At 41.3% G+C, this 26,698-nt stretch overlaps 1 long non-coding RNA gene and 1 pseudogene across 2 annotated transcripts in view; both read right to left on the bottom strand.

Moving 5' to 3' along the window:
- Window positions 1–1,291: 1,291 nt before the first annotated feature.
- LOC308476793 overlaps window positions 1,292–26,698 on the bottom strand; it is a 35,795-nt gene continuing 10,388 nt past the window's right edge. Inside the window, exons 2-3 of the long non-coding RNA XR_013986101.1 lie at window positions 3,834–3,921; window positions 1,292–1,471 (exon numbers count right to left, since the gene is read on the bottom strand). This is a non-coding gene — a long non-coding RNA (uncharacterized lncRNA). The remainder of the gene's footprint in view (window positions 1,472–3,833; window positions 3,922–26,698) is intronic.
- On the bottom strand, window positions 21,846–22,365 carry LOC308477027 (large ribosomal subunit protein eL21 pseudogene; annotated as a pseudogene). The gene has a single exon. The product of its transcript is annotated as a large ribosomal subunit protein eL21 pseudogene (transcript).

The following is a 26,698-nucleotide window of genomic DNA, read 5'->3' as shown; positions in this document are numbered from 1 at the left end:
ATATTATTCATAAAATAATCCTCTCTCACTAACTTGAAGTCTCTGCAAGTATTTAAATATTAAAAGTGCATTTTCAATGAAGATTAGTTACACATTTATTAAACTATCCCTACACCCTTCTAGCTCGGAGAAGGCTTCTTTTTGACCTTTCTGGCTTCTTTCGATATTTACAAAATCAGAGTTTAGTACCTAAATATATTTGACATGCTGTCCTTTTAAATTATAATAATACTTTGTCTCCTCTCAAGTTCTCTAGGATGGTTGTTCCAGATATTTAATTTTTTTCTGCCACAAACCTTGACACGTTCTGCCCTTATATGGTAGGGAATATAATAAAGATGAAGAATGAATTGAATTATTTATTTCACTTGCCTTAGCTGCCCTACCTCAGTCATTTGGTCAATTTTTTAAAAGCTCTCAAGCTGATGATATTTCTGCACTCTTTCACCTCTGTCCTATTCCAGGCGGCTTCAAGAAATTACAGCAGGAGAAGCCAGCATGGTGCCCCCATGCTTTGCTGTTGTGGGAATTATAGTCCAGCAATGTCTGGGAGGTTCCACATTGGCTACCCCTGAATTACAGAGCTGAGTGCTAGCAGCAAACACAACTGCCCTACAGTGTATGAATGAACAGAGCAGCTCTCCATTGACTTCAGTGGCATAATAGTATCCCCAGTCACTTCAAGGGGAAAGAGTTGCACCATGCTGCAGAAAAACCAGACTAAACACATCCCTCATCTTCTGTAAGGAAAAGTGTCATGTAAAAAATGTTAAAACATTTATTTATACTTCTAAATTTCATTCTTCCTTTTATGTGCACATTATGATATATATATATATGATATAAATTTCCACTGCCAATAAAAGAGTTACCGGTATATTTATTGCAGGTTTTTATTGCTTTATTCTCTTGAACATGCTTTTATATTATGTGAGTTAGTTTTCCTTAAGTGCTTGGTTTGTATTAAGCCAGCTTTTCCATGGGTTTTTATAACTACTTGAAACAAACTTGAAACATGTAAATTAAATACAATTCAAATACATTTTCTCTATATTATTATACCAGGGTTCTATTTTCCAGCATTTTCCATGGTTTTTCCGTAACAGCTAGAGTCCTTTACATGTTTACTCAGAAGTAAATACTACTGAATTAGTGATACTTACTTCCAGCTAATGGTAGATGAATATCAGACCTTTTTTGTGTGTATGGTGGGATTAACCTCTGAAGGTCACCAATGGCATGGTAGTGGATACAAAGCTAATTAATTTATCTTTGTAGTAAGACAGGGAAAGAATACATTTTCATCTGTGTATATCTGCTGCTACCAAGCATTTTTTCTTGTCCTTTCTGTGGTACAGATTTAGAAGCATCTTTCCTGCAAGCTGGTTCCCTCAAGATTTTGTTGGACTTCCACTAGCCCCAACCAGCATGGCCAATGGTCAGGGTTGATCAGAGTTGTCACCCAAAATATCTGGAAGACACAAGGCTGGGGTAGATCAACGTACACTGTTGAATGTACATGGACTGCAGCGGTGAACTGATGGGGGAAAAGAGGCAACTAAATTAATGGTTTGCAATTACCGGTAGTTTACTTCCAACACTTTCACAGTCCTTATCCTATGAAACACTGTGCCATTCAGAAATGCTTCTTGTAAGAGCATTTGAGGTGCATTAAAAAGTGTATTGACCTGAAATGTTTGTTTATGGTATTATCACCACCAAGCAAGAGTTTCAGTAAGAAAAATTGATAGCATATTTCATATGTCAGTTGGGCTGTGTCTGTGCATTACCAGCCTCCTCAAACCTTTGTGTCATCTTTGATGCATGGAATTCTACCTTGAGATAAAACAAGACAGCTAAATATGTCCTAATTTCAAATAATGTAAAAGAAGAAGAAGAAGAAGATAGAAATGGCAAAAAAATGCATAATAAGAGCACTTGCAAAAAGGTAGGAACCCAGAGGACTCTTTAATGCACTGTAAACTACTTGACCAACCTGGTGCCCTTTAGATGTTTGGGGCTGCAACTCTTATGAGACTGAACCCAACATTCAGTAAGAAGGTGCTGAAATTAAATGTTCCACTGTTGTGGTCCTGAGAAACTAAGGAGTTAAAATATGACAGGAAATGTGGTCCTTATGGAAAGAAGGGAAGAATATTGATGATCTTTTTGTGGTGGAGGGAATCCATATTTCCCATGAATCCTCTGATGGTGAGAAAGAGATAAAAATCATAAAAAAGAATGCTAAATAAAGTACTCTTGGTTCATTCAGGCCATCCTATGACATTTAAAAAATCCTCACTGACATGTTAAGAGCTTTGTGGACTACCACTGAAGCAATGAATAATTACATAAGTGTCAAGTGCTCTCCAGCATTCTTGAGAATTTAAGGGCATTTAGTGACAAAGATTAGAAATGAATGAAATGTGCTGTCACACTTTCACAGTGGCTGCTTTATGTATAGCAAGGATTTCAGTTCATAAGAAAATAACAGCCCTGTTGGATCAAACCAAAGGCTCTGCAACCTTTTCTCACAGTCACCTACCAAATGTGTATGGGAGGTCCACAAGAAGGACATTAATATAACTGCCCTCTCTCTCTCTCGTGATTCTCAACAATTGCTAGGCAGAGGCTTGCTGCCTTTGATCCTAGAGGTTATATATAGCATGACTAGCAGCCACTGACACCTTCCATGAATTTATCTAATACCCTTTTAAAAGCCATCTAAATTAGTAGCCATCAATACATCCTCCAGTAGCAAATTTCATAGTTTTACTTTACATTATGTGAATAAATTGTTCAATTTATAGTTTCATTGGACAACTCTGGGTTATCCAGAGCTGTGCCTAGGAATTCTAAGGAACAAAAAAAAAAATCAGTTCAGTTTTAAAAGTGTGACCTTGATTCAAATTTGTTTCCAATTGTATCCAAACATGTATGAAATCCTGCAATCATCATGCAAAATTTGGTCAGCAATCGTCATGCAAAATTTGGTTACTATGTATTAAAAGGTGTCCAAATGCATAAAGAACAGACAAGCAACTTCCTCAACTTTCTGGTAGACTAGCAGAAAGTAACTAGCATTGCTCAAGAATTCTAAGACCCATAAAATACAGAGATTTATAAATGTAATTTGTTAGTTTCTTGCCAAATTTGGTTAAAATCAGTGCAGCTTTGAAAGGTTGAATCCACCATTTTGATTCAAAATGTTATCCAATGGTATCCGAACTCAAAATCTGGTTACTGCCCTGCTTCAGAGAAAACAAACTCCAGCAGTCCCAGCCTTCTCATGGGGGCAATCCAAAATAGTAATTAAAAAAAAAGAAGAAGAAGTCTGGTCACAGTCAAAAGTGAAAACACAGGGAATTTCCATTACCAGCTAGGTCTCAGGGAACTGTTGTGCTAGATTGGGTGATGATATCTCCAGAGGCAGATGGATTGGTTCAGCTTGGAATGTTTCTGTCCACGATCTTGAGTCAATTTAGCATTCAACAGTATCCAAACATAGGCAAAAAACAACTCCTCCGCCTTGGGAACCATCATGGCAATTTGGACAGTATCTCAAGATGCATAGAGAGCAGAAAGACAGACAAACCACTTTCCAAAGCATGTAGTAGGTGTTTATGCTTATGTTGGCTCTCATGCATGGTTATAAGCCTTAAGGGGGGTGTTCTCCATTAGGGTCAAGGCTCTCCCTTTGGGGCCAAAGTGCTATATCAGCAGGGGACTCAAGAGATGAACCTCCCCTTCTGTTTGTTCTGCCTTCACAGTGAGAATTGAATTCCTTGCCCCTTGTTTCCTTGTAATTAAGGGGAAGCATGATATGTACTTACCTGCTACGTGCCTAATTTGGCTTTCAGGTTTTTGTGCTCAATTTTTGAATCTCCTGCAATCTTTTGTACTTCCTGGCAAAAGCAGCCTCTGAACAGAAAGCAAAATAAAACAGCTCTTTCACAAAGGCAAAAGTTTCAATACATTGTTTTTTAATCGCTTCCTTAAGAATTTTGCCAATGATCATTTATGCCAGCCACAATAAAGCTATCATAAAACCTTATTGATATTTGAGCCCACAATGTTTATACTTTAAGGTCTGAGGCATAAACACTGTGGGCTGAAACATCAATCTGCCAGATGCGTTTCAACCACTCTGATCTTCTTCAGCAAAATGTTTCCTATTGATTGTTCAGTGGTTAAGGTTTTGTTTTTTCTCTTTCTTGTCATTGAATGCTATATTTCATTTCAGGACATGTTTTGGACTCCAGGCGATGCCCCAGTTAAAGAACAGCAATGTAGATGGGAGGGCATGGACCTACTAACCCTCTTAAACTTATGCATGTGTTGTTAAACATTGCTAGGTCTGCACTGAGGTTGAGCTTCATCAACATGTGACCCTGAAATTCTGGATCCCTCCCAAACAGATGCCAAAGTTTTCTGATAGTTTTGTGCCATTTTGTGATGTGAACCCCACATTTTGTGCCACCCCCCCAAACTGAATAAGAGATACTCAAACCGGGGTAACAAGGAAAGGGCCCAAAACCCAACCATGTCCTATTGACTCCAAACCAGTGCCCAAGTGGTGTGCTGGTTTTGTGTCATTTTGTGCTGCAAACCCCACTTTCTTCACAGCCCCCCAAACATGAGTGTTATGAACACATCTGCCCCAAGCAGAGAAACACAGCATGAGTTAGGAAGTAGTCAGACAGCTGGGAGCAGTCCCCCTCCCCCTCCCTCTGACATGGAATGGAATCTAGATAAGGCATTAGCAGAGAGTGGGAGGGAGAGAAGTCAGCTTGCTCAATATGCACAGGCAGCTTCGGAAAGCAGGAGGGGTAGCATTTCCTCACTGGAAGAGGGAGCAATTAATCATCTGAGCACAAAGGGTAGGCGTATGGGAAAGGTATTAGACAGGAAACAAACCCAGAAACGTAAGGGTCATAGGTTCAGGATATTCTACAGAACCAAGAAGCACACCTCAGAAGGGTCAACTGACTCATAAGCCACGGACACTTGGTTAGACGTCCGAGGCTAATTGTTTGTATTGCAATAAATCTCTTCAAGCTAATTAAAACTTGTGTGCTGTGTTATCAAGATGGCACCCTGGGCTCCTGACACTGAGCAACTGATGATCAAACCAGGATCACAAGTAAATGGCCAAAGATCCAGCCTTGTCCAATTGGCTCCAAACCAGTGCCAGCTATCTAGCAATCTAGATAGATAGATGATAGATATAGATGATAGATAGATAGATAGATAGATAGATAGATAGATAGATGATAGATAGATAGATAGATGATAGATAGATAGATAGATAGATAGATAGATAGATAGATAGATGATAGATAGATAGATGATAGCTACACAAACAGGTGGTGCTCGTGAACAAGGCACAGAGTCACGCAACAGGGATTTCTGTGGGGGACCTGGTTTGCGTCCCCCCAGATTGTTCACCCAGGGCAACACCTCCTAGGCTCCCCACACTACCTCACTGTATCTAGCTGTCTCATCTAGCTATCCTATGTCATTTAGAGCTTTGTAGGTTAAAAATGGAAGGACCGTAGCTCAATGGTAGAGTGTTTGCCTTGAATGCAGAAGGTCTGTGGTTTAGTTCCCAGGATTCCTAGATACAGATGAGAGACACCCCTGCCTGAAATATCAGAGAGTCACAGCCAGTCAGTGTAAACAATAGTGTGCTACACAGGAACCAGTGGTCTGAATAAGTATGAGGCATCTTCCTGTGTTTCTAAGCAGCACTTTAAACTGGGCTCAAAAACAGACTCGGTACTGATGCAGGTGGTAATACAAGAGTATAATGTAGTCTAACTGTCCAGTTATTATCTTTCTTTTTATTCCCTTACCTCTTTCCCTGTTGTTTTTTCATTGTTTCTTTCGTGTTACTTTCTACAGCACTATTGCTTTGATGTGCTTTAGTAGTAGTCAAAGAAGAAGAAGCAGTAAGAGAAGGGGTCAGCAAACTTTTTCAGCAGGGGGCCGGTCCACTGTCCCTCAGACATTTTGGGGGGCTGGACTATATTTTCAAGACAAAAAAAGAATGAATTCCTATGCCCCACAAATAACCCAGACATCCGTTTTAAATAAAAGGACACATTCTACTCATGTAAAAACATGCTGAATCCTGGACCATCCACAGGCCGGATTTAGAAGGCGATTGGGCCGGATCTGGCCCCTGGGCCTTAGTTTGCCTTCCCATGAGTGACAGCCAGTTCTGGAATTTTGGATAGCCCAATTTCTTGTTTTCTTGAATGGAAGGGATGCAAGTTAACTAAAACTATTTCTTGCCACTTCTTTCCATGGATTCAAGAAAGAGTTAGAAATAATAACCTGATGTCTCTATTGAAGTGAATGGGAAGCCCTAGTGGTGTAGGTGGTTTGATGCAAAATTTTATGGGATCAGCATATACATGCAAGGCCAGCTGATGTTTTTCCACTTGAGGCAAAACAGAAAATGCCCCTGAGGTGATTGGAGGTGTGTTGTGGAAGCCCCAATGCAATGAAGATGGCACAGGAGAAAAAAACAAGACCAGAGAGGAGCAGTAGGGTTTGTGTGGAGGATGCAAGGAGTGTGCTTCTCTGGGGGTCAGATCTGCCCCCCCAGCTGCCCCAGTCTGCCACCTAAGGTGACTGCCTCACCGAGCCTCATGGGCAAGTCAGCCATGTATACATGTATACATAAATATTGCAGAGATTTTTATTTTGCACTTAGCTTTTACTTCCTGGGAAACAATGTAAGTCTCAAACTTCATAGCAAGAAGATTTATGGTGTAATTACTTTAGTATACTGTTGTACAATTTGTAACTTAATGGAAAAGAAATTTACTGGCTCTATTTCAGCTGTCAGAAGTGTCCCTCTGGAGAATATGACAAAAATGGAAGGAATAAGTGCTTCTTTAAACGAGTGGGAATGTTTGAATTCAAGGCACTGACTAACCTAGCCAAATATTTTGAAATCAGCTCAGTTGCTTCTATTGTAATGAAGCAGAAATTAATTAGGCTTCAAGGCAAGGCATAGAAGACCCTGATCTTTTCAAACAAATGATTGCTCCAATCTTTTCAGACATGTGATTTGCATCTTGTCAGTCAGCTTCTTCTATTGTAATTGCTTTGAATGCCAGTCTCTTCCAGCACACACCCAGTTTTCTGACAAATTGAGGGAAAACAAATTAATAAGCAATCATATGATTTCCAGAACTGAAAAAACAAGAATTTGTAAACAGGAGTATGTGAATTGGAATTTATTTTTGTGGTTTACTGCTGTAGACCATGGCGTAAGTGAGACGGTTAACATTAATTTTAAGACAAGAGACCCTCCTGAACCCTGATACCAGCCTGCTCTAAAAACTATCTTAAAAGCATTCATGTCCAAACTTTTTTCAAAGAGGGCCAGATTTGATGAAGTGAACATGCGTGAGGGCCGGGCAAAGTTGTTGAGCTTTTTTCAGGATTGCTCCCCACATAAATACATAAATTGTTGGGTTTAACTTACATTTATGCTTAGGTGTTGAGGAGACTGTGGTCAAACTTCAAAGAAACAAGCTCTCCGTTATTATTGGCATCTCCTTTCCTGGGCTCCTGAGACTCTACAGCAGCCTTTGTCATGGACACTACAACATGCAGCAGAAGCAGATAGCATGAGAGCTGAGAGGCCTGAATTGATGAAGTGAACATGCGCGAGGCCCAACCATTTTGCCTGACATTCTTAGAATCATTAAAATTAAATGCAATTTTATGCAACAATTTTATGCAACGTTTATTGCAAATGGCATACTTTTTATTTTGTCACATGGATGACAAATCTTTACAGGTGTTAAATCACTCTGCCTTTCATTTCTGAAGGCCAGATGTAAAATAAATCCAGAAAGCTGAAATATATGTCAGGAACATTGTAAAGTACATTCCACAGTAATAAAGGTTGTCTGTCAACTTTTAAGTTCACAACATATGAACAGGAACATAACACCAGGTATACTTGTTGTGTCCAAATATATTTATACCTGATTTAGACCAACTGACATTAACTGAGATTTTACAATGTACCGTATTCATCTCATTTTTTTAAAAAAATGCCTGCACTAATGCGAAGAGTGAAACTGAGATCTTCTGGACTGCATCTGAGGGATCCCCCCCCCTCCTGCTTGCACACAAGTAGGAATGGGATTGGGTATGCTCCGATGGGAAGGGAGGCACCGCAGGCACCGAGTCATCCTGTTATATACCTGCTGGGATTGACAAGGCATCTGACCCTCACCTGAATCTCATAGCTCTCCTGACAAGTGCTTTGTTCTGCCCACCAGATACCAGGCACTCTACTATTCAAATTAGGCCCCCGTGTTTTTGTTACAATCCCCTTCTCAATTAAATAATCAATTTTAATCTAGAATTTAAATTCTCAAAACTTTCTTATTTGTTCATTCGAGCAAGTAAACTACTGCTCTCACTTCATTACAAACAGTATTTCTACCTGCAACACACTTGAGCAAACCTGCTCCTCTTCCTTTCACAGATATTTTGTTGCCATTTGCAACTGTAGCTGCCTCTGATTAGTTATCATTTAACTCTTTGGGGAAATAATTAGCATCACACGTCATGTGCATGGAAGTTGCCGGACTAATTAACCAACTAGAATGATTACTGTTAATAGCACCAGTTTTCCTATAACTTGATATTGCTGGATAGTTTTGATGAACTGCAAAAGCATTTTTAGTTTGCTTTCTGTTGCCACCCTGGAACTTTTCTTTATTAGTGCCACTTTGTTTTGTATGATTCCTTGCAAATGAAGGAAAACAACTTTTCTGCTTGTATATGTTGATAAAATAATTTTGGTTACTGAAGACAAACAAGATTGTACAAAAACAAGATTGGGTGCAGGCCTGGCCATGACATAGGTGTCCTGACTGTGACCAAGGTGACCTGTGTGCTTGCTTGCTTGCTTGCTTGCTTGCTTGCTTAACAGCTGTTGGGAACTTCAAGGTCCCTGCTCTCCCTTCTTATGGTCTTTGTACTGGACCTGGAGACTCCAACAGAGAGCATTCCATGCCAAGAAGGAGGGCACCCTATCAAATGACAGGGCAGGACCTACACGAAGCAGGGCCTTTTCACTGGTGGTACCCATTGTATGCCTTGATCTTCCCAGACCTGCTCTCTTTTGGTCTGTATTTTGGAGCTTTATAATTTAGGAAGACTTTAGAAGAACTGGTTGATAAGTCTTATCAGTTAATGGCATATAAGCAAATTTTATTTGCTGCTATTCTGGGCTTCTGGTGCACCAGGGTTTACACCAGCATAATAGAGTTGGCCAGGTTGAAAACCACTGCCCTAGAGAAATGCCACACACACACAAAGAAAATATCTCTGTTCACAAGTATGGTGGAAATTTTCAAGAAGCCATTTTTGCACAGCTAAAGGACCCACCTTTTGGAAATGCATGAGTGGCACAGCAAATCATGTATGGTGAGACAAAAGGTAGAGCAATGCACACAATAAACCAAGCAAATGCCTATTTTATGATGAGCCAAACTACAACATAGAGTGAATCAAACCAGATCTAACCAAATGGAAAGGGCTACAAAGTATTTCTGTGAACAATTGTTTTCAACATGAAAATTCAACTGAAACAAAAGCCCAGCGAGGGGGCCACTAGGGGCGCATTGGAAGATGGCCGACAATAACATCTCTCCGACCCACACGAGGTAATTAAGAAGCTGTAATGGGAGTATGCAGCCTCCCTGCCCCCCCAAGGGAATGGGGGGGACTGCCTTTGCCTGCTGTGCCCATAAATCACCCCCGGATTCGAGGGGGTGTGGGCACTAGGCTGAACGCCCTTGTGTGGACTTCTGCTCTCCTGGACGCTGTCTCTGATCACGCCACTAGCTGCAGCAACTTGAAAATAAACAATTAGGAAGAAGCAAATCCACATATTTCAAGTGAGGAATGGGGAGTAAAGACTGCTAATTGAAGGGACCTCTACGAAAGAAGACGGGTCGGATAAACAGGAATATATCATGAGAAGACACATCAAGGCTCGGTATGTCGGCAGCGGGATTGGATGGGGGGGGAACTTTTCTTTCTTTCTTCTATGTGATTAACCAATAATCCCTCCCCACAAGTCTGAAATGCCGAGCAAATGACCTAAACTGGATGATTTAAGACTGTGTGAAAACAAACTCTAATCTAACTAAAAGCATGTTTTAAGGAGACCGAGGAAAGTACAAGAGCTTTGGGATGACGCAGCAAAAAACAGTGTCGCCGTTTTGGCAAGTTCTGTCGAAAGATTTATGTCTGGGAGGAGGAACGGGTCTGTTTTTATACTGCAGGCGAACCTCCTCAGAGGACTAATGAAGGCGACAGAATTGCGAAGATTAATGATGGAAAGAGTGCTTTTATCTATGGAAGTGATGATATATGGAAACCATCTCGATATGGCTATTGGACGAACGGAAAAACTCACACAGGATTACAACTTGGTTTTTTTTAAAAAAATGATATTTATTGAGAATTTTAAGGTTACAAAGAAATAAGGAAAAAACAAGAGAAAGAAAAAAGGAAAGAAAAAAGTAGATAAAAGTAACAATTAAACAATACAAATCAGTAAAAACCAAAGTCAAAAAGAAAAGACAAAACACACAATACATCAAAAGCAAAAAGCAAAAATAAACAAAAAATTAAAAAACAAATCCAATATTCCCAAATCCTTAACTGTCATTACCTTATTTCATCGACCTCCTCACACCTCCCTTTTTTGTATTCTAGTTATTAATTATCTCAGCAAATCCTTTCCATCTTTCACAATATTCTGTCATTAAATTACCTTAATCTATTTTAACCTTATCTTACCATAAAAAATCCTAAAACTTAAAACTTAAATCTTATTTATACCAAATTCTCTTAACCATAGCATATTCTTACATAGTTCTTTTTAACATTTCTGCTAAAGCCCAATAATTTCATTCCAACATTTTTCTAATACTCATTAATTTTACAATACTTTTCTAAATGAATTTTTAAAACTTTCTTCCAATCTTCATCCATTGTCTCTTCTTCCTAGTCTCGGGTTTTGTCAGTCCTTTCTATCCCATCCATCTAGTCCATCAACCTGGTGACCTTATGTCCGAGGCTCTTAAGTCTCTTCCATGTCCCTTCCGCAGGTCTTCTTCATATTTATACCTGTACTTTACTTTGTCTTCTGCTCCTTTCACTCGGGGAGACTCCAGCTTGACAATATTTTTGTCCCTTCTCGACAAGTCAACCCCTTTTCCATAGTCAACACTGAAATCCACGTGGTATTTGAAGGCATGTTTCAAGGCCCCTCCAAAGTTAAAGGCCCCCACAACTCCAAGCTCCCCCCAGCCCAAAGCCAGACTTGAAAAATAAAAATAAAAATAAAAACATCCCTGCATAGGGGGGTCCATCCAGCCCCCCATCTCCAAGCCAAACAGAACTCCATCTCTCCAAATCTGGTTTTTTCCAGGTTCATTCGTCAAATCCAACAACTCATGTTCCTGCTGGGCCACAGCTCCCTCCATCTCTGCCACCCGAGGTCCAGCAACAACCTCCTCCTTCATCTCATCTGTCAAAGCACATTCCTGGATTAATTCCTGAGTGGGTTCTATATAGGTACCCACTGCCTGTCCAAAATTTCCAATCGCAACAGTCATCAAATCCATCTTCTCATGTAACTGTTCCAATAAAGCACTTGTCTTGCAAAAGGCAAGCACCAGAGCCTCCGAGTACATTCTTGTTCAAGGTCGAAGTCTGGTCCCACGATCTTAATCTATTACAACTGCAAAGCTCCCCAGTTTGGTTTTAATAACAGTTTCACAAGCTCCCTCTAGGGGAAACAATTTCTATTTGTATCCATCCTTTTTTTAAAAAATAAAAAAAAAAGCAGATCTAGCAACAAAGTTTTCCTTTTTCGGATATTTTGTCAATATTTTGTTCCTTTTAAATGCGAAGGGGAACAATGGAATCAATATGTTTCTCTTCTTTTAACTATCTGTCAAAAATGTTTGTCCATAGTCAATGAACTTCCCCAGAACGTCTGTCCTGACACCCCGCTCCCAGGTTCAAGACAGTGGAAAATTGCCTTTCTTTACTCTCTCTCCTGCAGGTTTAAACAGTCTAAAAAAGGTTCCCCCCTCTTCTCCTGCTTCCAAGGGGGGTTCAGTAATTTTAAATGATGGAATTTTGGTCCTTTACAGACAACTTTCTAAACTCTAGCTTGCCGTGTCTTTGCTTCAATCTATCTACAAAAGCGGAAGGCGGACTTCCTGTTTAGACCTTCCCGCTTCAGTGCCAAATTAAAAAATTTCTTAATCCAATTTTCCGTTCTACTCACGGGCAGTTGTTAAAAATCCAATTGTCCACAGGAAAAAGTCAGAGCTCTCCAGCAACAGCAATGCGGCTTCACTCCGTGAAAGAAGCAGTCGATTCAAAGCACCGCGCCACTCACCCCACGTCACTCCGGATCCCCGAAACCGGGTTTCCCCGCAAGTAGGGGGGGCGCAAAGGTCCAGCCGAATCCCACGTCCACAGGCTTCTCCCGCCTGTGGTTTTTGATGGGTCTCCGCCTCGCCGTGGCGGTTCAGACCCTGTTTTCCATGGAGCAGATTCCTCCCGATCGGAGGAAATCCGCCATTGCCAGAGGCGCCAACCCGGAAGTCCGATTACAACTTGTTTTATACCTGCTTAAGGAGATTATCAGAAGAGGTCGCAAAGAGAAGGAAAAATATACGAAAATAACAAGATGAGATGTGGGAAACAGCAAGATAGGATTGGATAGAATTATGAACATTATTTGGACAGATTTGTGGACATTAATGCAGCAGCAAGAAGATGATTGGACCCCCCTTCGGAACTTGAAATATGGGTACCCCCCACAAAAATTTAAAAATTCGGCTTTGTAATTTGGAATTTATGTGATGTGATTTGATTTGATTTGATTGGTCGGTTAATAAAAAAAAAATTAAAAAAAAGAAAGAAAAGCCCAGCAGGTTTGAAGCTGTCATATGGTCTTTCAGCTATATTCTGTCAGCTTCACAGCAATCATGAGTTTATACTGATATAATTTACATTCCCTCAAGTATTAGTAAAGATCTGATGCAGAACACATTGGGAAGTCTCCTGACCCTCATCTAGCCAGGGCTGGCCCTATTATCAGGCAAAGTGAGGCACTTGCCTTAGGCAGCTGGTGCTGATGGATGGGGAACCCTGAAGAAGTCTTCCCAGACAGAGCTGTGGGCATCACACACAGCCTGCTGACCTCAGGTGTAGCTGAGGACACTGCCCCATTTACAGTGTTGAAGCGAGATTGAACTGCCAGAGGGGTTAGCTTTGTATATGGAACTAGGAGAGACACCATATTATCTTCTACCTCAGGCAGAAAAATGTCTTGAGCTGGGGCCTTTACAAACATTTACCTTCAGGCATAGATTATATGTATGAGGCAAAACCATGCTTGCTGGTCCTGCCCTTTATGTCAAGTTCCCTACCAGCTCCTTGTTCTGTGCAGTATCTGAAAAGAGGAGCAGGCACAGTCCCATTCGACCCCACCCCCATGAGGATAGAAGCATCTGTGTTAATGGGCTATTATCATGATCCAATAGATCAATGTTTTTTTCCAAATATATACCAGCACTAACAGCAAGAGCTCCAGTACAAAAGGAACCCCATTTTACAACTAATTCAAAATAAATAATAAAACAATTCCTCTTCATCATATTTTAGCTGTTCACTTACCCATCACAGCTGTATTTGAAACATTAATTAATCATTTGGTAATAGATACTTCTATCCTGTAACACGTTAATGGAATTTTCATAGCTATCAATAGGCTTTGTAATAATATAGCTACATAACAATGATAAATAGATCACTTAATAGTTATCAGAATAATTCAATATGAAGGTTATTATATCAAATTTAACCATATTCCTGTCATTTGCAAAGCAATGCCAGCTACTTGGGTCTAATATTCTTGGACAACCCCAATATGGCTCACATCTGTCTTTTGAATGGCTCTTAAGATATGCTATTTTACCTGAAATTCATTCTTAATGGATTTGCATGACATTCCAAATACATTCCATCAACTCATACAATTCTGAAAGCTTTTTACCCCCTTCACAGAGTTCATTGTTTTAAACATAGACAGATGTGGAATTACATTTGAAGACATTTTTTATCTTCTACCTTGCTGGCTCTGAGAAAGAGGTTTTTCTCTCCAGGCTAAGAATGAAAATTCCCTGTAGTTTTGCCAGTACAACAAGTCAACATAGAGCTGTCATGTTGCATTTATTAGGATTAGAATCACAACTGAACGTAGAATCACCAATCAGATCTTAAGGCTCCTATTATCCCAGACATAGCAGGTCCCAGAAGAACTTATTATCCACACACATGGGGAACTTGCAGGTGGCTAAGTCACATTTAAGAGCACATAACTAATTAACTTTGATTAGCTTCATGAAGAGCTATGTGGGCATATCCATTCACTTCCATTATTATTATTATTATTATTATTATTATTATTATTATTATTATTATCTGTTCATTTATTTTATGAGGTCATACAGCAAAAGATGAGGGAAACATGATAGATTAGATGTTCAGAATTGTAAATGCCACAGCTACAAAATGTTTGTAAATGTGAACATTACCATCTTCAGGTATCTCTAAGGCCCAATCTCCCTCCACTAATTCCACAAGCTTCCTCATATCTGCCAGCCCCCATGCAATATTCCTTCTGCCCCTACAGTCTGTCTTTTATAATAATAACAGCCAAAAGCCATGAACCTTATGCAAGCTTTCATTGTGGATAGCAAATCAGTTTCTTTGCTACACTCCTCTAAACTTACTAAATTTAAAACAAATATTTATGATACAAAATGATAATTGCAGGGGATGGTTGGGAGTTAAAATGTTAAGTCCCATATCCATAAGCATAAACATATTAATGGTGTGATCCTATACAGGTCAACTCAGCATTAAGTTCAATGGGTTTTAGTCCCAGATAAATGTACAGGACTGCAGCATGAAACTTAAAAAATTACTAGACTGATGTGCAAAAGACTGGACGAGGACAATGTGTATTTTGATAAAGCTGCTTCATTTCTTTGGAATATTCTGAATGGATGGAGCCACAGAATTCAACCTGCTTTTGCTACCCATTCATTTTTTATGGCAAATCTAGTCCAATGCTGCAAAGTTATATTTTCACACATCTCTCAGATCACATGTAGATTGCAAGATTCCTGGGATAGCTCAGCTGGTAAAACATGAGACAATTCCAGGGTTGTGGATTCAAGCCCCACTTTGAGTGAAAGATTCCTGCATTGCAGGCGGTTGGACTAGATGACCCTCGTGATCCCTTCCATTTCTACGGTTCTATGGTTCTATGACATCTGTTTCCTAAAAGAAAGCCAGATTTCCATATGCATTATTGATGTGGTAAAGTTATTAGGGCTTTGCCAGATTAAGCACCCTAAATTGGGCTTTAGTCCACACTGGGATGATCCATACCAATTTCAGAATCAATCTGGGTCCTTTAGCAGTCCCAGATTACCCTGGGTGGACCTGGCCTGGGGCTGCTGTGACCTGAACAGTGGAAGAAGCCTCTCAGGCACCTAGGGTGGCGTGCCCAGGAGTGGGGCAAACCGCCCAGAGGGCTGCCCCCTGCCATCCCTATGGGTGCCATGGCACGGCTCGTCCCTATGGGTGCCCACAGGGATGGGGCACGTAGCGGGGCCTCAGGCACCCTACAGCTGGGGGGGAAGCAGCGGGCGGACAGCATGGAGCCTGCAGGCACCAAGACACATGCCTCATGCACGCTGCAGGCCCTGCAATGACAAGTGCCACCCGCCATTTTGTCACCCCTCGTCAGGGTGACACCCAGGGTAGACTGCAAACCCCCCGTACCCCCTTCTTTTGCCCCTGTGTGACCTGCTCTGGGAAAATCCCATATTGACCTGTATTTGCCCAATTCAGTTCCAGATCCAGGATTTGTCCAGAGCCAGTGCACAGCCCTAGAAGTCACCATGACCCATGCATTCATCAGTTGCCACCTCATAGTGGATATTTTATCAGAAGCATCTACTTGCAATTAGGTTTGAGGTTTTACATATCCTGAAAGCAAAGTCACTGTGGATTAGATCCAGTAGTTTTCCCTTTTCATGAGCTGAACATTGCTTCCACAAAGGCAGTCTCACTTGGAACATGATCTAAGTGGGCCATCTCCAAGGGACTCAACCCTATAGGTATATCTTGTGATCATTGCTTTTAATTTCTTCCAAACTAGAGGGTTTACGTAAAAGTGTCCTTTTCACTGCAGCTATTTTGTCTAACCACTTAAATGTTTTCCACTGGGATCTTACTAATATTTTTTTTCACTTCAGTTTGGCTCCTTGTCATAAGAATAGGAAATTTATGCAATAATCTAACCTAAGTATAGCTCTGTACATTTTGGGGCTAGCCTGCTCCCATACACTATGACAAATTATGTGTAAAAACTGAAGCTGTTTGAGGGAAATTTATCCCTTGTCATCTTTAGCATAGCAATGTGTCAGAACTCATCAGAGTCTAGTATTTGCCGGAGTGAGAAATGGGAAACTGAAAGTTTTGCTTTTGGGGAAAGACTGGTATTAAATGTATATTACCATATGCAGGACTCTTGAATAGGCACTGCCATTTACTAAGCTAGACTTGTCTGACAACAGCTACTAATACTATTTGGCACAATGACAGGCAATGATTAGATGAGAAGATGTAAATCTAGGAGGAAGGTTGGATGCTAGGTACTAGCACATCCCTTTTATCTTATAAAAATACAGAATTAAGTCTAATAGAGATTTCTCAGTCTTTTAATCAAGGGAAGACACAAATGTAAAATTTAGGCATGCCAAAATGCAGTAATTGGACCAGAATCCAATTGCTAGCAATCAACAAGAATTATTTAGCATTAATCATTTATGTGCCATTTTTAGTGTCCAATGCTCTGCAATCATTAGCTCATTCATCCCAACAATTATCCCTTGTGGTAGGTAGTTATTATTCCCCACTTACAGATGGGAAACTGATACTGACAACCCAAAACCTACTCGCCACTATACCTGTAGCTTACTGGACAAGATCTCATCCCCACTAGACTGGAGAAGAATTGCATGGACCTCTTCCAATCTGGTGGAAGATCCAAATCCATACTAGATCCTGGGAACAGGGGCAGCTTCACCTCTAGAAGGTAATCTCTTCTTAAAAGGGATTTGGAGGTCAGCAAGGAATTGACTTCTATGTTTTTGTAATGGACCAATGCCCACATTTACCCCCTAATCTTTCTAGAGTGGTCATCTCCAGCATGAATGCAAGAGCAGGTGTGAAGAGAGCCAGTTCTGATCTTCTTTGGAAGTCTTCTCCAACCTGGCGTACTCCAGTTGTTTTGGACTACAGTTCTCATCCCATCAGCCCCAGCCAGCATGGGCATGATGGAAGCCGTAGTCCAGGTTGGGGTCCAAAGGTGGACAAACTACCCCAGAAGGAGCAGGACGTGTCCCGCAACCAGAGTTGCTACCCCTTCCCTAACACCCCATACACTTTTTATATTAACCTTTTACTAATTGTGTGGTTTTAGTATCACTTCCCCTTGTCCTCTCCATAGCTGGTTAGACCACTGAGACTGTCCAGTGATTACTTTCAGCTGATATCCTCACTAAAATGGAATTATCCAGCACAATTCCTAGACATCATTGAGAAAGAACAAATCATGACAGCTAGCCACTTCAATGTCATTAAACACACAGAACAAAACTGAGAGGAAAGATTATTTTCATTTTAAAACCTTCCAATTTAAAACCACAAAAAATGAAAGAAGTTGCAAATAATGGGTGACTGGGAACATTTCCTAATGGCGGAGGCCTGTTGAACTGCAGAATCTCCTTCCCACAGAATTGGTTAAAATACAATTTCTTGAGTAATTTGAAACCAAAGTGGACGAAACACTTGAGAATCTACTAAGGGAAAAGAGACCTGCAGCCATAATAATAGGGACTGACGGTCCGTGTCTATCACAGTCTTATTGTTCCACTTTGTTGCTTGCAGCATACAATATAATGCAATTTCAATGCTAGGATTATATTTACATTTGTAGCAAAAGGCCCAGGAGGCTTCTCTAATACTGATGCATAACGTGGATGGAAAACATTCATGCTATCACTTTAGTATGAAGATTACAAACCACAAAAATAGTTTGTTGTTTATTGCACAGACTTTGGGAAGTCGTCAAAGGAAACTGGCTAACAACTAACCAGTTGATGAGGTTTTCAGTGCAGACCACCTATCAATGTGTGTAACTACCAATAACTCTCTTGGACAGTAACAAAAAAATAAGCTGCCCAATAGGTATCTGAGACACTCGTTCAACTGCATTTAATACAGCTATTGCAGCAGCAGTAGGTGTCCAAGATGGGGATACAAGACAGGTCAAATGAAGTAGTGACAACATAGGAGTGGGGGGAAACCACCGCAAATGTGCACAAAATACAATTTGTTGCTCTTATTAATATAACTTTTCTACTGGGAAAATTCTGATTCAGTTCTATCACAGAGATGTTTTCTTCCATAGCATCTCAAAAATAAATGAAAATACATATTCAGACCACTCTTTTGACCATCTGGTTGGTAGGCCCATGCAGATTTTTTTTAAATTGTGGGGGAGAGTTTTGGTTTCTCTTTGAGAACTTACAAAAGTGTTATAGTACTGAAGAGACATTGGATAGTAAATTGTCTACTTTGTAAGTCTGAAGATTTCATCACTTTTTGTTCCTGCATTTACTACATTTCCTTACCCCTTCTTCATTATTAGAGTCTCATAGACAGATTACCTAGAGTGGCCTTGTGTTCAACTTTGCAGAGGATACACCTTTATTTTGAAAGGCCTTCAGAGGACAGTTGTCAGTTTGAAGGTGTCTTCTCTTAGAAGGCTGTCCCATCCAAATCTGGTTAAATCTGGTTATCATAAGAAGAAGAAGCAGGATGTTGCCCATCAACAATTAGCACAATGGTGACATATTGAATTTCTGTTTAAATCATAGTTATCATTTCTGAATTTCTGTCTATAAATATGAATTTTAGGCAGATTTTATGCAAATTGCTACCCTCTTTGAGTGTCCTTTTTGGTGGTAACACAAATCTTCTTCTTTGGCAATTCATAGCTGGCCCCCCTGGGACTACCTGGCATGTAGGACTAGGATAGTAAGTCTTTAAGGTAAGTCTTTAATCTGTTGGTCTTTAAGGTGCTACTGGAAGGAATTTTTTTGTTTAGGATAGTAAGGTAAGTATCCTGATAATGGGTCCATTTTGGATTGTCATGTTCCTGCAAAATTTCTTCAGGGACTCACAAAGTTCCTTCTAGTCCTAGGTAAGTGAACTCAACAACCTGTTGCCTTCAAAATATTGCACAAGAAATATTCATTCATTAGCCCTGCTGCAATTCATACTGTGAGTTTATAATTTTTCTGTACAGCAATTATCTTTTAGCAGCGTAATTATCACAGCAATCTCGTGTATCTGCTATTTGTAATATTGATGAATTGTTGTGTTTTAAATCATTGTCTGTATGTATAGAATTCTACACCGAGCTCTACCTCTCTTTTAAATCAGAACCAGTGAAGGCAGTGAATGTCCTGTGTGAGTGCCTGGAGGCAGTTGGAGGATGGATGGCAGCTAACAGATTGAGGTTGAATCCTGACAAGACAGAAGTCCGGTTTTGGGGGGACAGGGGGTGGGTGGGTATGGGGGACTCCCTGGTCCTGAATGGGGTAACTGTGCCCCTGAAGGACCAGGTGTGCAGCCTGGGAGTCACTTTGGACTCACAGCTGTCCATGGGGGCACAGGTCAATTCTGCAATGCACTAGTCCAAGCAATGCAAAGGGCTACCTTTGAAGGTGACCCGGAAACTACAACTAATCCAGAATGCAGCAGCTAGACATGTGGTCTCCGCAGCCGCTCCCAGTCACCAAACACCGGTCCTGAGAGATCTGCAGTGGCTCCCAGTATGTTTCTGAGCACAATTCAAAGTGTTGGTGCTGACCTTTAAAGCCCTAAATGGCCTCGGTCCTGTAAACCTAAAGGAGCACCTCCACCCCCATCGTTCAGCCCAGACACTGAGATCCAGCACCGAGGGCCTTCTGGCAGTTCCCTCATTGCGAGAAGTAAGGTTACAGGGAACCAGACAGAGGGCCTTCTTGGTAGTGGTGCCCGCCTTGTGGAACGCCCTCCCATCAGGTGTCGAGGAAATAAGCAGCTATCCTATTTTTAAAAGACATCTGAAGGCAGCCCTGTTTAGGGAAGCTTTTAATATTTAATGCTGTATTGTTTTTAACACTCGATTGGGAGCCGCCCAGAGTGACTGGGGAAACTCAGCCAGATGGGCGGGGTAAAAATCATGTAATATAAAATATTCTGCAATATACATAATAAATGGAAGCAGTAAAAATAATTATTGTAAGCTACATAATTAACATAAAGAACGACAGCCCATCAACCTCCAGAAAACCAATGAAAAACGCATGTGTTGTTATTTTATTGGGGGATTATTTTGATATCACTGCGACTTTTGTATTTTACGTCAGTTTGTATAACTGTTATTGGCCTTCCTTTGTCTCCTTTGCTTTTTTACTGTTTGCCAGATACTTGTTTTCCCCACAGGCACACACACTCAAATTGTAGCTTAAGGCCAAGGTCTTCCAGAGAAAGATTATATGTCAGCAGCTACTGTGTTTCACAAGCTTTGGTTTGGGCACATAAAAGTTCCAGCTATTATTTTGACCACAAGGGTGGCACCATGCAGAATTTTTCTTCTGGGGAAGGAGCTGGATAAGAGGATGGATATGTAACAGCGGGTGGTTGTGTGATGTGGTACTGCTCATTGAACAGCAAATAAGCCCTCAGGTCACAACAAAATTGTATCGTGTAGAGAGAGAGATATAGTGGAGCAGAAGGGGAGACTTGGAAATCACTCAGCCTTGCAGAGAGCTTGACAGGACAGGCTCATATTATTGCTGAGAGACTTGGTGGTGCCATTGCCACGACCCTGTGCAGCGCACATCCCTTTTTGACATGGAAGAAAAATGCTTATGGTCATGGAGATGTTGGTATGTATTCTGAAATAGCTGTGCCCTGATGCAGCTGTGTGTAAGTGTAATACAGCTGCTTGGAAAGGAGATGGAGGTATGGAAGCCCAAATCTACTTTTGAAAGTATGGGAGACCATATCCATCCAGCTGCTCCTCATACTATTCTGCATAATACTGGTTCGGTTGACAAAGCTACATGTTCGCAACCCAATGGAAGGGAAAGACCGTAGCTCAGTCAAGGAAGGCCCATAAGTCAGCAGTAGAACATCTGCTTTGCATATGGAAGGTTCCAGGTTCAATCTCTAGGTAGGGCTAGGAGAGATTGATTGATTGGTTGGTTGGTTGGTTGGTTGGTTGATTGATTGTATTTACTGTATATCCCTCCTTTTCCTCCAAGGAGCTCAAGGTAGAGCACATGGTTTTCTATGACCCCCCCCCCTTTTTTTTTAGGTCCTCAACATGGTACAGTGGTACCTCGGGTTACATACACTTCAGGTTGCATACGCTTCAGGTTACAGACTCTGCTAACCCAGAAATATTACCTCGGGTCAAGAACTTTGCTTCAGGATGAGAACAGAAATCTTGCTCCAGTGGCGTGGCAACAGTGGGAGGCCCCATTAGCTAAAGTGGTGCTTCAGGTTAAGAACAGTTTCAGATTAAGAACGGACCTCCGGAACGAATTAAGTTCTTAACCCGAGGTACCACTGTATTTTATTTTGTTCATATAAACTATGCCATAAACTCATATGGAATTAGTTCCAGCAGCTCTGGCTCCTTGCCGTTGATTCTCACAAAGTGAGCTTCTCTAGGAGGAGCAGGCTGGCATTTTCATTCATACCAAATTCCCTTTTCCTTTCCTTCATTTTTCTTTCTTTCATTTTCTTTCACACGCTGCAAGAAGCTGTCTCTGCTCTTTGAGTGCTTAATATGCTCAATTTGCACACTGATTCTCTTGGCCAGAATCTTGCCCTTAAGCTTCTTGTTCACAATAATCCCCACAGCATGCTGGCTGATGTTGTATACCCTTCCTGTCTTGCCATGGTAACATTTGTAGGGCATGCCTTTCTGAATTATGCCCATGCCTTTTATATCAACAATATCACCCTTCTTATAGATGCGCATGTGGGTGGCAAGAGGGACGACATCATGTTTGCAAAAGCATCTTGAGAACATGTAACGTGTCCCTCTCCTCTTCGCCTTGGTGTTGGTCATCTTGATGGATTACTGGAAGATGGCGTCCAAGGCCGAAAAACCTCTATGACTCATTTTATTCTCACCTTGTGAGATAGGTCTGGCTGAGAAGTAGTAACTGGCCCTAAGTCACTCAGTGCCTGACACTCTAGAGAGTCACTGCCAGTCAGTGTACAGAGAACTGAGCTACATGGACCAGTGGTCTGATTCAGGGTTCATCTACACTTCCACTTGTCCCATGCCAAGAGGTTTTTCGCTTGTACCACCAGGAAAACTCACTGAATTAGAACAAAAGTCAATCTACAGGAAACCCGAGGGACATTTGTTCTGATTTAGCAGTAAACAGTGGGTTTTTGCAGGCGAAAGTGGTGGGGCAAGTCGAAGCAGAAAGCAGCTTCCTGTGTTTCTGTATTCCAACTGATAGATTGGGTTGGGGAGTCACGCATGCAGGACCCATCCCCAGTCAGTCAGGAATACATGTGACAGAGTTTCCTTCCTCAGCTCTACTTGGACTGAGGTGTTGTTTTTAAAGGAATATTTATGGACTGTAGCCCACGTACCCAATAATCTGTGAAATCTAGAATGGGGTTCATTAGTGGAGATTTAAACTGGTAAGCTCTGTTATTAGTACATAATGTTCCAAAGCAAACAGAGCAGAAGAAGAAGAGCACGTCTAAGCTATGTCTAATCAGCTCTTCACGTAAACTTTACCTTTTTTTATCCTTGATGCAAACACCTTCTGTACAGTGATCTACAGCAGCCCAGCACTGTGATAAACTATCATAAGCTTTACAGAATTTATAGACTCTTACACCTTCAAGTAAACCACTTTTTTTTATTGAAAAAGTAAAACTTGAGGTTGTATGTCACACATCAAAAAAAAATAATGAGCCACTTGCTCCTGCCTAAATTATTTATCGGAAAAAGAAAAGTCAATTTCATTTCATGACGTCAGCAGAACACCAAGGGAAAGCTGCAAATTATGAATAGACTATTGATCTATATGTCAGAAATATGCTGGAAACGTAAGACTGATATCTGGCACACAGTTCACGTAGACTCTAAGCACAGGTCTTGACAGGGAAAAGTGCACAACTGTACAAAGGACGTCAAACATCTAACATGGAGACAGGCCTATAGTGTAGGGCGTAGTTGGATAACATAATTGTTGTGCAGAAGAGTTGATGTTTCAATGGCAAAACAGGCTATACCAGGTTCAGTCTCTAAACATATTTCTCTATGGGGAGGAAGCATGGGTGTAGCCAGGATTTTTGTTGGTGGAGCAGGGTTTTTTTGAGGGGAGAGGTTTTTTGAGGGGCAGAACCTCAGATTTGTATTGATTAGTATTTATTTTTATTGACTTGGAGGGCAGCTGCCCCCCCTCTTGGCTATGCCCATGGAAGGAAGCATGATTAAGTGTAAAGGTAAAGGGACCCGTGACCGTTAGGTCCAATTGCAGATGACTCTGGGGTTGCGGCGCTCATCTCGCTTTATTGGCCGAGGGAGCCGGCGTACAGCTTCTGGGCCATGTGGCCAGCATGTGCGAACCAGAGCAGCGCACAGAAACGCCATTTGCCTTCCTGCTGGAGTGGTACCTATTTATCTACTTGCACTTTGATGTGCTTTCGAACTGCTAGGTTGGCAAGAGCAGGGACCGAGCAACGGGAGCTCACCCCATCGCAGGGATTCGAACCGCCAACCTTATGATTGGCAAGTCCTAGGCTCTGTGGTTTAACCCATAGCGTGGTTAAGTGTACCTGATCTCAAATTCAATTCCAGGCATCTCCAGCTGAAATAATTAGGCACCACTGCTAGTCAGAGTAGACAATATGGGGATAGATGAACAAATAGCCCAACCTGTTCTAAAACAACTTCCTAAATATTCATAATTAGCAAATAAGGAAAAGATGTCTCCTTGAGTGATCCCAAAGAGATGTCAGCTAAACCAGGCTTCCTCAACCTCAGCCCTCCAGATGTTTTTGGCCTACAACTCCCATGATCCCTAGCTAGCAGGACCAGTGGTCAGGGATGATGGGAATTGTGATCTCAAATATCTAGAGGGCCAAGGTTGAGGAAGCCTGAGCTAAAGTAACTACAAAGCACCCATAATTGTCCACATCATCCTATCATAAGTGGTTCACTCAGCTATTCCTTTAAAAACAATGGGCAAACTATATCACAAGCTGTAGAGCTCATGGGATGCTGTTTTCTCTGTGGAACCATTTCAACTTAATGTCTTCATTAACTCCTTGATAGCTACTTTTGGGTTTATAGTAGTCTTACTGTGCTAGAAATTCTGCTTCCTCATCAGCTCCAAAAATAAAACTGAACAGGGTGGTTAACAATCACCATGAGGCAAACGTGCCATCTGCACTGTAGCCTCAGTTTCCCAAGCATGTTAAACCATGATCTATCTAGGGGAGGGGGACAACATCTGTGCACCCAGCCATTACCTTTCAACTTTTAGTTTTCCAACATCAGGAGCATCTATAGTTTTTAAATAGATTGCTAGGTAAATAGATAAATAATTATCTCCCTTGAGTGTCTGCAGTTTTAAAATAGATACTTATTTCTATTTCCCCCTTTTTAATACTCTTCTTGTGTGCGTTGTGTTGTTTTGAGGAACTGGAGTGCTGCCATCGTTCCTGCTCTCCAAAGCACTTCTGCCTCCTCCTTTCAATACTAAATTCAAGTTTAAATCATTTCTCCTTCAATTCACTTCACTTCAATTAAGAAAGATGGCAATGAGTCGTGAGGGAGCCTCACTCTTTACTCATGGAGGCCAGATTCAGCTTGTCTTCTCAGTGAAGGAGCAGCTAATAAGGTTTTAGACATTTGAGGAGGAACAGCAGTGTCCAGAGATTAGTGATCAGTAAGAAAACACTTTCTTTTTTGAACCAAACATTTCCTTTAATAATATGTTTACATGGTTCAATAATCCATTTATTTATTTAGAGTTTTCCACAATCACTTCTCTCATGCGTTTCCTGCTGATATTGCCATTCTGCTCTTCTCTAGCAGCTGTTTACAAGAGTTGCCTTTTTGTTGCTGGTCAGAATGACTCGTAATTAATTATATCTCTTCCATTTATCCTGCACTGCTAAGCATATATTGACTTGCTCCTTATGTTTTGACCCCATTAGTGCTCCTATTTCTTTTTCTGTGCAGCAGAGGCCAAATTTGGAGGTCCCATCAGGCTACCTGCCATCTCTTTGTCCTTCTATAACAGGCTTCCTCAATCTAAGCCCTCCAGACCACAATTCCCAGCATCCCTGACCACTGGTCCTGCTAGCTAGGGATCATGGGAGTTGTAGGCCAAAAACATATAGAGGACCGAGGTTGAGGAAGCCTGTTCTATAAGGTCATGAGCTCGCTTAAGAGGGTGTAAAGTGCAAGGGGGGTGGCCTTTGAATAGAGTTACCAAACAGACCAAGCCTGCCATGTTGTGCACACTCACACGGGAGTAAGCGTGTGTGAACATAGTGAAACGTACCAGTCCACTTTCTCCAACCCTCTAGACGTTGTTAGGATGCCTAACACCCATCAGCCCCAGCAAGCTTAGCCAATGATATAGGATTGTAGGAGCTGCACCTGGAGGCAATCATGTTGAGTAATGGTGTCATAAGTAAGCAAGCCTTAGATTCGGTTTTATGAGCAAAAAAGGCAAACTTTTGGCAGGCATCAGATCATAAGAGCCCTGCTGGACCAGATCAAAGACCCATCTAGTCCATCATCCTTTTCTCACAGTGGCCAACCAGATGCCTATGGGAAGTCCTCAAGGTAGCATACTGCCTCTGACAATTGTGGCAGAACATCACTATCATAGCTAGTAGCCAGTGGGAGCTGTATTCTCCAGGTGTTATTTTTCATTGCTGCAGCAGACATTTGCTCACCTGCCAGACCTCTTCTATCTGTAGAGCTTAAAAAGGCACAAGTATCCTGTTCTTTCTTAAGCAGAGCAGCCCCGTCCTGAATATATATTATTCTCCTAATTTCCTATCTTCAAGTGTCATTAAGGGCTGCTTCAACTCTTCTTTTAAACACTTCTGGCACCCTGTATCAGAACCCACTGCATTTAATGGCTGCCAGAATTCCAATAAGTATGTGGCATAATCCAGACAGTGCCTTGGGGCTGAAATACACTTATCAGTAATGTTATTATTATATCTTATTACCTGCTTTTGGAAGCAGTTGCAGCCTATGTCTCTGCATTTCCTTTTCTCCAGGCCACTGAATAAGTTTCCTCTATAAATGTCATCATAATTAAATTTGACCCCCCCAAAACCCGCTCTTCTAGGCCTCTCCACCAACTGTATTTCGGAAGTAAAGATATGTGAAATGCCTGGTGACGGTGCTTAAGAAATGTGCTGCGGA

This window comes from Podarcis pityusensis, assembly GCF_964106645.2.
Source record: "Podarcis pityusensis genome assembly, chromosome: 5".
In the NCBI taxonomy this organism is placed as follows: Eukaryota; Metazoa; Chordata; class Lepidosauria; order Squamata; family Lacertidae; genus Podarcis; species Podarcis pityusensis.
The sequence above is the reverse complement of the archived record's forward strand: the minus strand, read 5'-3'. Positions and strand labels throughout refer to the sequence as shown.